Source organism: Staurois parvus, unplaced genomic scaffold (assembly GCF_062004578.1).
Source record: "Staurois parvus isolate SC_StPar_1 unplaced genomic scaffold, SC_StPar_1.0 ptg000551l, whole genome shotgun sequence".
NCBI classification, from domain to species: Eukaryota; Metazoa; Chordata; class Amphibia; order Anura; family Ranidae; genus Staurois; species Staurois parvus.
Window position 1 is genome coordinate 1,062,995 of NW_028318347.1, and position 13,258 is coordinate 1,076,252.

Genomic DNA, 13,258 nt, shown 5'->3' on the forward strand with positions numbered 1-13,258 from the left:
GAGGCAGAGATGAGGCAGGATTTATCATGAAATACAAATTAAAGTGTATTATTTTCAAAACAGCCAAGAATATTTCACAAGGTCTGAAAAGTATGTAAGTCATCGAGGTATTCCCCAATTTAAGAAGAAGAGCATAACTGCAGGTAGTAAATGTAAGAGAGGAGTTGCAGATGATACGATGGTGGGTAGTATGTACAGGAGAGGAGTGTGGGGTGTGTGACAGTGATGGGTGTGTACAGGAGAGGAGTGTGGAGGTATGACAGTGATGGGTATGTACAGGAGAGGAGTACAGAGGTATGACAGTGATGGGTATGTACAGGAGAGGAGTGTGGGGTGTGTGACAGTGATGGGTATGTACAGGAGAGGAGTACGGTGGTATGACAGTGATGGGTATGTACAGGAGAGGAGTGTGGAGGTATGACAGTGATCGGTATGTACAGGAGAGGAGTGTGGGAGGTATGACAGTGATCGGTATGTACAGGAGATGAGTGTGTAGGTATGACAGTGATCGGTATGTACAGGAGAGGAGTGTGGAGGTATGACAGTGATCGGTATGTACAGGAGAGGAGTGTAGAGGTATGACAGTGATCGGTATATACAGGAGAGGAGTGTGGAGGTATAACAGTGATCGGTGTGTACAGCAGAGGAGTGTAGAGGTATGACAGTGATCGGTATGTACAGGAGAGGAGTACGGAGGTATGACAGTGATCGGTATGTACAGGAGAGGAGTTTGGAGGTATGACAGTGATAGATATGTACAGGAGAGGAGTGTAGAGGTATGACAGTGATGTGTATGTACAGGAGAGGAGTACGGAGGTATGACAGTGATGGGTATGTACAGGAGAGGAGTGTGGAGGTATGACAGTGATGGGTATGTACAGGAAAGGAGTACGGAGGTATGACAGTGATGGGTGTGTACAGGAGAGGAGTGTGGAGGTATGACAGTGATCAGTATGTACAGGAGAGCAGTACGGAGGTATGACAGTGATCGGTATGTACAGGAGAAAAGTGTGGAGGTATGACAGTGATCGGTGTGTACAGGAGAGGAGTGTGGAGGTATGACAGTGATCGGTACGTACAGGAGAGGAGTACGGAGGTATGACAGTGATCGGTATGTACAGGAGAAGAGTGTGGAAGTATGACAGTGATCAGTGTGTACAGGAGAGGAGTGTGGAGGTATGACAGTGATTGGTGTGTACAAGAGAGGAGTACGGAGGTAAGACAGTGATCGGTATGTACAGGAGAGGAGTGTGGGGGTATGACAGTGATCGGTATGTACAGAAGAGGAGTGTGGAGGTATGACAGTGATCGGTTTGTACAGGAGAGGAGTGTGGAGGTATGACAGTGATCGGTATGTACAGGAGAGGAGTGTGGGAGGTATGATAGTGATCGATATGTACAGGAGAGGAGTGTGGAGGTATGACAGTGATCGGTATGTACAGGAGAGGAGTGTGAAGGTATGACAGTGATGGGTATGTACAGGAGAGGAGTGTGGAGGTATGACAGTGATGGGTATGTACAGCTGAGGAGTGTGGAGGTATGACATTGATGGGTATGTACAGGAGAGAAGTGTGGTGGGTATGACAGTGATCGATATGTACAGGAGAGGAGTGTGGGGGGGTATGACAGTGATTGGTATGTACAGGAGAGGAGTGTGGGGGTATGACAGTGATCGGTATGTACAGGAGAGGAGTGTGGAGGTATGACAGTGATCGGTATGTACAGGAGAGGAGTGTGGGAGGTATGACAGTGATCGGTATGTACAGGAGAGGAGTGTGGGAGGTATGACAGTGATCGGTATGTACAGGAGAGGAGTGTGGAGGTATGACAGTGATGGGTATGTACAGGAGAGGAGTGTGGAGGTATGACAGTGATCGGTATGTACAGGAGAGGAGTGTGGGGGGTATGACAGTGATGGGTATGTACAGGAGAGGAGTGTGGAGGTATGACAGTGATGGGTATGTACAGGAGAGGAGTGTGGAGGTATGACAGTGATGGGTATGTACAGCTGAGGAGTGTGGAGGTATGACATTGATGGGTATGTACAGGAGAGAAGTGCGGTGGGTATGACAGTGATCGATATGTACAGGAGAGGAGTGTGGGGGTATGACAGTGATCGGTATGCACAGGAGAGGAGTGTGGGGGGGTATGACAGTGATTGGTATGTACAGGAGAGGAGTGTGGGGGTATGACAGTGATCGGTATGTACAGGAGAGGAGTGTGGAGGTATGACAGTGATCGGTATGTACAGGAGAGGAGTGTGGGAGGTATGACAGTGATCGATATGTACAGGAGAGGAGTGTGGAGGTATGACAGTGATCGGTATGTACAGGAGAGGAGTGTGAAGGTATGACAGTGATGGGTATGTACAGGAGAGGAGTGTGGAGGTATGACAGTGATGGGTATGTACAGCTGAGGAGTGTGGAGGTATGACATTGATGGGTATGTACAGGAGAGAAGTGTGGTGGGTATGACAGTGATCGATATGTACAGGAGAGGAGTGTGGGGGTATGACAGTGATCGGTATGCACAGGAGAGGAGTGTGGGGGGGTATGACAGTGATTGGTATGTACAGGAGAGGAGTGTGGGGGTATGACAGTGATCGGTATGTACAGGAGAGGAGTGTGGAGGTATGACAGTGATCGGTATGTACAGGAGAGGAGTGTGGGAGGTATGACAGTGATCGGTATGTACAGGAGAGGAGTGTGGGAGGTATGACAGTGATCGGTATGTACACGAGAGGAGTGTGGAGGTATGACAGTGATGGGTATGTACAGGAGAGGAGTGTGGAGGTATGACAGTGATCGGTATGTACAGGAGAGGAGTGTGGGGGTTATGACAGTGATGGGTATGTACAGGAGAGGAGTGTGGAGGTATGACAGTGATGGGTATGTACAGGAGAGGAGTGTGGAGGTATGACAGTGATGGGTATGTACAGCTGAGGAGTGTGGAGGTATGACATTGATGGGTATGTATAGGAGAGAAGTGTGGTGGGTATGACAGTGATCAATATGTACAGGAGAGGAGTGTGGGGGTATGACAGTGATCGGTATGCACAGGAGAGGAGTGTGGGGGGGTATGACAGTGATTGGTATGTACAGGAGAGGAGTGTGGGGGTATGACAGTGATCGGTATGTACAGGAGAGGAGTGTGGAGGTATGACAGTGATCGGTATGTACAGGAGAGGAGTGTGGGAGGTATGACAGTGATGGGTATGTACAGGAGAGGAGTGTGGGAGGTATGACAGTGATCGGTATGTACAGGAGAGGAGTGTGGAGGTATGACAGTGATGGGTATGTACAGGAGAGGAGTGTGGAGGTATGACAGTGATCGGTATGTACAGGAGAGAAGTGTGGGGGGAATGACAGTGATGGGTATGTACAGGAGAGGAGTGTGGAGGTATGACAGTGATCGGTATGTACAGGAGAGGAGTTTGGAGGTATGACAGTGGTGGGTATGTACAGGAGAGGAGTGTGGAGGTATGACAGTGATAGGTATGTACAGGAGAGGAGTGTGGGGGGTACGACAGTGATCGATATGTACAGGAGAGGAGTGTGGAGGTATGACAGTGACCGGTATGTACAGGAGAGGAGTGTGGGGGGTATGACAGTGATTGGTATGTACAGGAGAGGAGTGCGGAGGTATGACAGTGATTGGTATGTACAGGAGAGGAGTGTGGGGGGTATGACAGTGATGGGTATGTACAGGAGAGGAGTGTGGGGGGTATGACAGTGATCGGTATGTACAGGAGAGGAGTGTGAAGGTATGACAGTGACTAATATGTACAGGAAAGGAGTGTTGGGGGTATGACAGTGATCGGTATGTACAGGAGAGGAGTGTGGAGGTATGACAGTGATCGGTGTGTACAGGAGAGGAATGTAGATGTATGACAGTGATCGGTATGTACAGGAGATAAGTGTGGAGGTATGACAGTGATCGGTGTGTACAGGAGAGGAGTGTAGAGGTATGACAGTGATCGATATGTACAGGAGAGGAGTACGGAGGTATGACAGTGACCGTTATGTACAGGAGAGGAGTGTGGGGGGTATGACAGTGATTGGTATGTACAGGAGAGGAGTGCGGAGGTATGACAGTGATTGGTATGTACAGGAGAGGAGTGTGGGGGGTATGACAGTGATGGGTATGTACAGGAGAGGAGTATGGGAGGTATGACAGTGATCGGTATGTACAGGAGAGGAGTGTGGAGGTATGACAGTGATCGGTATGTACTTTCTGGGGTCCTTTCTGTTACATGTGCATGTTAGTGTGATATGTTGGTGTTTTATGTCCGTTCTGTGATTGTGCCCAAATTGTGTTGTATGTGTGCTGTATATTGTTGTATAATTGTCCAGTGTATGTTCTGTCCAAAAGTCTGTTTTATGTAAGAGGTTAGAGGCAATTTTGAGGCTAGTTGCTACCATGTGCTTCCCTGTGGGGGGCCATTCTAGTTTCTACCATGTGCTTCCCTGTGGGGGGCCATTCTGGTATCTACCATGTGCTCCTCTGTGGGGGGTCATTTTCTTGACTAACCACATGTACTCCTTTTGTTTGGTGGCCATTTTGTTGACTACCATATGTGCAGTAATCTCTATGCAATGTGTATGCAGCTTTCTATATGCATTTGACCCATATTGTGTTTTTAATCCAAATTTTTTACAGTTTAAGTTGTTTGCTTTTAGCTTTAAATTTGCGTATTGCCAGCCAATTTAAAGTGTGTTAAGCGAGTTTTCCCTTCACGTGTTCCACATTTAGTGAGCGCGGTGAAGTCTGGGTTTTTGCACATAGATTTCTTGTATAGTGATTATATTTTTCTTGTGTTTTTCCTGTTAAAAGTAGTTCCTTATTGTAAAGCGGGTTTGTTTTAAGCTGCTGTGTCACGTGTTTCACGTCCAGCAGACTTTTTGTGTAAACGGTTTTAGGTGGTTGCAGCGAAGATTGCGTGTGTAGCGCAGATCGTTTAGCGGTGCTGGTAGGAGTGATTTTTGCGTCAGCAACAAGGTTACTTTTGGCGCAGTTTTTCGGTTTACCTCTGTGTAATTGTTTTACTGTGAAACGTCCCGTGTTTTTCATAAGGATCCACTTTGTCCTTTTTAACGGTTTTTTAGGTTGAAAAGGGTTTTTTCTGTGTGTATTAGGAAAGTTTTTTCTTTACACAAATTTCCTAAAGGTCAGTTAGCAGGTTTCTGGCCAACCAGTGACCCCTAAGTAACATCCAAGAACCCCTCTTTTTGTTTTGACTTGTGTTAGCTACTGTGTGCAGGGAGAGAAAAGCCACTTTCATCATTGTGCGGTGTGGCCTGCCAAACACAGTGGGTGATGAGAACCACATAAATTACGCTGTGCGAGTGGGCGGTCCAGGGAAGTATAACGCTTAGCCTGGTTACCACAAACACTTCGGGTGGTCAGGATCACATAAATTGCGCTGTGGGAGTGGGAGGTGTGCTCTCAGTCTGACCGCCACTTGATGCGCTTCGGGTGATCGATAAGTATCACATAAATTACGCTGTGCTGGGAAAGTGGTGGAATCAGGCCTCTCGGTAGGATCCCACCGAGTGCTCCAGGGGGTAAACAGGTACCCGGACGCGGGATATATACCAGTGACTAGTCACGATGGGCAGTAGTCAGTCCATGAAGAGAGAGGGGGAACCAGCCCTCTTCAGGGTAAGGACAGCTGCACAACTGATGAAGGTGAGTTTGGGGGGGAAGTCTACAGAACCCCTCAAAAGGTAGAATAAATGGTCGAAGGGTACCAGATGGGAAATTCCCCGGGAAGGTACATTTGACGCATGGAGGTGGGAAAAATTCATCTCTGAATTTGAACCACGGATGCAGGCGTCAGAACTAGAGATCGCACAGCTATGGCTTCACAGGTCAATCCAATTAGGGAAGCAGGGCATACATAAACTGGTGTCTGTCCGGAAGAACCAGGTGATGTATACCTGGCCTCCAGAGGGAATAAAACAGGAAGATCCGGTGTCATAGGTGGAGGAAGCTCTTTCAGGGCTGACTCTACTAAGGCAGGCAGGATCAGGGTCTGCTGGGGTTCCCGAACAACCAACAGTGGCTGAGATAAGTATAACTGCACCTGTCTCTTCTGTTAGTGGCGTCACTCTTGACATACCTTCTGTGTCTTCTGTCTCTATGCCTCAGCCTCTGCCTCTACCTCTCCCTTCTCCCTGCTTCACCCCAGCTCCTTCTGTTTCCAACTATGAAGCCTACTCAACAACCGATTTGCAGACTATCTGTGAATCAAGGGGAATAGACACCCGGTTAAAAAAACAGGGCGGATTGCATCAAAGCGCTACGAACCACTGATCAGACCCCTGCCCCCCAGCTATACCCTGATCTGAGGGACCTCAAACCTGAAGGTGCAGTAAGCGAGGTGGTTAATCTAAGCCCACCGATGATGCTGGGTCAGCCCTTGCACTCTTCCCGGACCGAGGCCTATCCAGTCAGGGTGCAGCAATTTGAAGGTCCTCCCAATGCACAGGGGGAACGGACTTTAGGGGAACGGGTAGTTTGGCATGTCCCCTTCACCCCGGCAGAGATCCGCACTATTCTGGCTGAGCTCCCGAACTATCGAGTCAATCCGAGAGGATTTGCTCGAATGTTTGGACAAAACCAGTTCAGCTATGGTATGAGTGGGTCAGATTGTGCACAGATCCTGCGGGCTAAGGTGGGCATGGAAGTGGCCAGTACAGTGATTGCAGGGTGCTCTATAACCACGCATGAGGAGATGACTTCAGGGGGCAAAGAGTTCTGTACACAGCTAAAGGCAAAGCTTCCAGAAATGTATGGTGCTACCTCTACTACGGACATGATGAAGCTCACCCAGGGTCCTAATGAGGAAAGCGCCTGCTTCTGGCGCCGTCTCAAGCAGACGGCACTGGATGCGGATCTGGAAGTTGGACCTGATGCTCCAACTGAAGGGGTAAAGGTGACCGCGACGCACATTCTGTTGCGGGCCAAATTTTTGGAAGGCATCGATATTAAAATTCGGGAAAGGCTGGTTCTGGCCCGACCCGAATATAATGAGATGTCTATCCCTGCTATCCTTTCCACTCTTGCGGCAATAGAGAGGGAAATGGATAGAAGAAAACAAGACAAGGCCAAAGTTCTTATGTCCCAGACCCCACACGAAAAACCAAGGGATCTGGGTCACAGGAAGGATAGGCCCCCACCCAGGTGCTTCCAGTGCCACCAAACGGGGCACATGAGGAGGAGCTGTCCCCAATTACCTAAAGGTCGGTGGCAGTTCATTCCTGATGAGTCCTCCGCCCCTATGACCACCATGGTAAGTAACTCCTATGAATTCTCATAGGAAGTTGACAAATCGGTGTCGGCCCAGGTCCATCTTTTTCTAGAGGAATTAAAATATCCCCTCCCTTGCCTCACTGACACCGGTGCAGCAAGAACGGTCCTGCGAAAACAGGACATCCAAGGCAAGGTACCCCTCTCAGGGGAAAGCCCTCCTAACCCCTACTAACCTCACTATCAAACGATGCACTATTCTTAACCCAGCTTCTCTTCTTCCTGTGTCGGAAGATGAGAAGGGGGGGAGGACAGCAATGACAGTGCTGAATTTTGCAACACGACTAACAATACTAACACCTCTTCTGCTAACATGTCTTCTTTGTCCACTACTAATCTCTCTTCCAAAGGACACGACTGCATTTCTTTGGTGGAACTGGAGTCAGCGGCGACACACCCCATATCACCCCGAGAGTAGCGGTAAGGTTGAACGTCTTCCGATACCCAAAAACCTTGGCCTGAGTGTCTCCCCATTGCCCCCTATTCCATCCGGAATGCCCCTCGGCAACCACATGGGCTGTCACCCTACGAGGTGTTGTTTGGGGGACCTCCCAAAACAGGGTTGTACTTTCCTCAACAGTTGTCGTCTTTGCATTCACAGCTTACAGGTTATGTGCAATCTCTGCAACGGGAGCTGCAGAAGATACACCATCGGGTCCGCGAATCGCTCCCCGATCCAAATACAATAACAGGTGTTCTTTCTATTGAGCCAGGTGATTGGGTCGTCCTAAAGAAACATCAAAGAACCGGACTTGAGCCACGGTTCGCCGGACCATACCAAGTCCAGCTGACGACACCTACCTCACTCAAACTCGAGGGACGAGACAACTGGGTGCACGCAAGCCACTGCAAGAAACTTTTCAGCTACACCAGAGAATGAGGGGTGTCATTTTCCTTTTTCTTTTTGTTTGTATGTCTTACATGTGTGTGAACGGAGGAAAAGACGGCAGATACCCCAACCTTTTATTTAAAATGCACCTGCGTTTAGCCAGAACCGCCAACAAAACCAACTGTTGGGTATGCTCTAAGCCCCCACCCAGTCATCACATGTCCGCAATGGCCGCTGTTCATGCCCTATATGACATCCGCGTCGGCATGAAAAAGCAAGGGACCCCTGGTCAGCCCCCACGTAGACATTTATCGGTAGAACTTAATGACACATTTTTAGCAGGTAACATCAGTTTCAGCACCAATATTAGCTCTAGCTCCTGTAGGACCCTCGTCAGTCCATTATGGGTAACTGGACAGCTAGGCAGCCCTCAGGTGTGCTTTAACATCAGCTTTGGCACAGGTAACAAGTTTGTTGGGACTACCACCTGCGAGGGAGGTATAACTGTCAATCTGACTAACCAGACTTCCCTTCTGAGTAACCACACTGACCGACCAGACCACGTGTGTTGGAAGGACGGATGTGATGTGCAGACTGAGGGAGCAATCCCCCAGTCTGTGCAACTGTTGCTCAGTGCCAGAGGCCGAACGAGGAACTCTTCCTGCTCTGCTCTGACAGGTCCATACTATTTTCTGTGTGGTTCGGCAGCCTATAGAACATTTCCCCAGAACGCGAAAGGTTTGTGTGCCCTCATAAAGCTAGTCCCAGCATCCTATGTAGTGATGGATCATGAAGAGTTGATGGTCCACAAGAAGGTAAGGATGGCAGGGAGAGTTCGCAGAGAGCTGTTCTCTAAGGGCGACCAGGCATGGGCTTGGTTCCCCTCATGGACAGGATGGGGAATAGAACTTATGAAGCGCCTGAACAATTTTTCTGTCATCGTGGATAGTATGTTTAACGAGACCATAGAGGCTGTCAGAGAAATTGCCCAAGAACAACGGCAGATGGGAATTTTAGTGCTTCAGGAGAAGATGGCCCTTGATTACCTTTTAGCCGCCAAAGGGGGGTTCTGTGAGTTCATCAGAGAGGATTGTTGTACTTGGATAGAAGACACCGATGACAAGGTCCAGGCCCATATGGACAAAGTTAGTGAACTACAGGGAAAAGCTAGAGCTATAGCTAGTGAGGGTTGGAATCCGTTCAAGGGTTTGGGAGGATTGGGAGATTTCCTGTTCTCCATCGGATCTTGGTTGAAGGAAGTGGGAGTGTATGTCCTGATGCTTCTCTTTTTCATCTGCCTTTTATATGCCGCGGTGAGATGTTCCTGTTGCCTCATCGACCGTGTAAGCCAAGCTCGGGCAGACGACCACATCTCCATGCCCGCTCCTGGGATCCCACTCCAACCACTGATCGGAGGAAGACCTCACCAACCAACCACCTTCTCTACAGATTACGTCCTGGCTTCCCTCTAATTTATCTCTCTGAAGACCCCATTCTCCAAGACCTTCAAGCAAGCTTCAAGCCTCATCATGGTTTGTGTCTGCGATTTGGAAAACTGTCTGGGTCGAGACCAGCCTTGTGTGGCCCCGTCTGCAGGGGCAATTTGAGAATCTGTTGCTGGATCTCCCCAGACCACCGTGGGATCACAAGCCTTATTCATACCACAAGTCTGTTTGTGGTTTTTGCAAGAGCCTTCCTGTAGTGAAGGTTCCAACGCTCTTGAGGATCATTGCTTCAATCAAGCCTGTTTGCGTCGAGTCTGCGTCGGGTCTTGTTGTTTCAGGTACCCCGTGGAGCTTTATTCTCAGGGACAACTACAGGAACTCTTTGAGGTTTTGAGACTACACCCATCAAGCTGAAGAAGATCAAGAAGGGACACGAGGAGAATATGATAAAACAGGAGGGAATGTCATGGAAATTTTGTATTGTTGGTCGAACTTTAAATGTGTCATATATGAGTGTTATTCATATGTCTCTCGTGTGGCTTAATTAAAGCTCTGAAGGCTGCAATTGGGCCATGCGCATGTACAATGTATGTATTACAGTACTCAGCTTGGTAATGGATGAGATGGCAGATCTGTGCTTATAGACCGGCGTGTATACCACCACGGCATTCGATGCGAATGCCGCTGGCAGTAGACCGCGGGCCTGTATCCACATATCAGCAGCATAGTACCACATGGGCTTCATAACGCAAGGCGCCAAGCGGTGTGAACTCCACGTGTAGGCTTATGCATATCTTACAACCCATTACCAATCTGAACTGTATCCGGATGGATGTGTTTTAATAAAGATCGTATCGGGCCCACCCAGGTACAGACTGATATTTCTAGGGAATGCTTTTACAGAGAATGGACATACTGCTAGGAGCTGGGAAATATGACCTCAGATGGCTCATGGGGGGGAAGGGGAGGAAGTCTGCTGACCTCAGAAGGCTCATAGGGGAGGAGGAAAGGCTATGCTCCAATTGGAATGTACATCTTGTGTATAGGCACTCCCCATTGCATTGTTCGGTGGGAGGGGATTGACTTTATTCATGTGGGGGGCATGTGTGTATTTTTAATAAAACCAGAGGCTGAGTCTGAAACCGGCCCTTATGTGGATTGCAACACTAGCCTTAGAGTGTCGTGTGATCATTCTAGGGTAACAGAGCTCCAATTCCCCCACATTTCAACAGAAGCTAACCAATTTGGATGGGCAGGAATCGTGTAATTTAGCTGCAGTCGTGGTAAGGGAGATTCGCACAGCTTTATGGGGGATTTCTGCGCATCCAACTGTGAGTACTCACGGTAAGGAGAAATTCGTTAAAGTGAATTTCCAAGACAGAGTGTAGAGGTATGACAGTGATCGGTATGTAAAGGAGAGGAGTGTGGAGGTATGACAGTGATCGGTGTATACAGGAGAGGAGTGTAGAAGTATGACAGTGATCGGAATGTACAGGAGAGGAGAAGGAAGGTATGACAGTATTCGGTATGTACAGGAGAGGAGTGTGGAGGTATGACAGTGATCGGTGTGTACAGGAGAGGAGTGTAGAGGTATGACAGTGATCGGTATGTACAGGAGAGGAGTACGGAGGTATGACAGTGATCGGTATGTACAGGAGAGGAGTGTGGAGGTATGACAGTGATAGGTATGTACAGGAGAGGAGTGTAGAGGTATCACAGTGATGGGTATGTACAGGAGAGGAGTACGGAGGTATGACAGTGATCGGTATGTATAGGAGAGGAGTACGGAGGTATGACAGTGATCGGTATGTACAGGAGAGGAGTGTGGAGGTATGACAGTGATCGGTGTGTACAGGAGAGGAGTGTGCAGGTATGACAGTGATCGGTATGTACAGGAGAGGAGTGTGGAGGTATGACAGTGATCAGTGTGTACAGGAGAGGAGTGTGGAGGTATGACAGTGATCGGTGTGTACAAGAGAGGAGTACGGAGGTAAGACAGTGATCGGTATGTACAGGAGAGGAGTGTAGAGGTATCACAGTGAATGGTATGTACAGGAGAGGAGTACGGAGGTATGACAGTGATGGGTATGTATAGGAGAGGAGTACGGAGGTATGACAGTGATCGGTATGTAAAGGAGAGGAGTGTGGAGGTATGACAGTGATCGGTGTGTACAGGAGAGGAGTGTAGAAGTATGACAGTGATCGGTATGTACAGGAGAGGAGAACGAAGGTATGACAGTATTCGGTATGTACAGGAGAGGAGTGTGGAGGTATGACAGTGATCGGTATGTACAGGAGAGGAGTACGGAGGTATGACAGTGATCAATATGTACAGGAGAGGAGTGTGGAGGTATGACAGTGATAGGTATGTACAGGAGAGGAGTGTAGAGGTATCACAGTGATGGGTATGTACAGGAGAGGAGTACGGAGGTATGACAGTGATCGGTATGTATAGGAGAGGAGTACGGAGGTATGACAGTGATCGGTAAGGACAGGAGAGGAGTGTGGAGGTATGACAGTGATCGGTAGGTACAGGAGAGGAGTGTGGAGGTATGACAGTGATCGGTATGTACAGGAGAGGAGTGTGGAGGAATGACAGTGATCAGTATGTACAGGAGAGGAGTACGGAAGTATGACAGTGATCGGTATGTACAGGAGAGGATGGTAGAAGTATCACAGTGAATGGTATGTACAGGAGAGGAGTACGGAGGTATGACAGTGATGGGTATGTATAGGAGAGGAGTACGAAGGTATGACAGTGATCGGTATGTGCAGGAAAGGAGTGTGGAGGTATGACAGTGATCAGTGTGTACAGGAGAGGAGTGTGGAGGAATTACAGTGATCGGTATGTACAGGAGAGGAGTGTGGAGGTATGACAGTGATCGGTGTGTACAGGAGAGGAGTACGGAGGTATGACAGTGATCGGTATGTTTTGTAGAGGAGTACGGAGGTATGACAGTGATCGGTAAGGACAGGAGAGGAGTGTGGAGGTATGACAGTGATCGGTGTGTACAGGAGAGGAGTGTGGAGGTATGACAGTGATCGGTATGTACAGGAGAGGAGTGTGGAGGAATGACAGTGATCGGTATGTACAGGAGAGGAGTACGGATGTATGACAGTGATCAGTGTGTACAGGAGAGGAGTGTGGAGGTATGACAGTGATCGGTGTGTACAAGAGAGGAGTACGGAGGTAAGACAGTGATCGGTATGTACAGGAGAGGATGGTAGAAGTATCACAGTGAATGGTATGTACAGGAGAGGAGTACGGAGGTATGACAGTGATGGGTATGTATAGGAGAGGAGTACGGAGGTATGACAGTGATCGGTATGTACAGGAGAGGAGTGTGGAGGTATGACAGTGATCAGTGTGTACAGGAGAGGAGTGTGGAGGAATTACAGTGATCGGTATGTACAGGAGAGGAGTGTGGAGGTATGACAGTGATCGGTTTGTACAGGAGAGGTGTATGGAGGTTTGACAGTGATCGGTATGCACAGGAGAGGAGTGTGGGGGGGTATGACAGTGATTGGTATGTACAGGAGAGGAGTGCAGAGGTATGACGGTGATCGGTATGTACAGGAGAGGAGTGTGGATCTATGACGGTGATCGGTATGTACAGGAGAGGAGTACGGAGGTTTGACAGTGATCGGTATGCACAGGAGAGGAGTGTGGGGG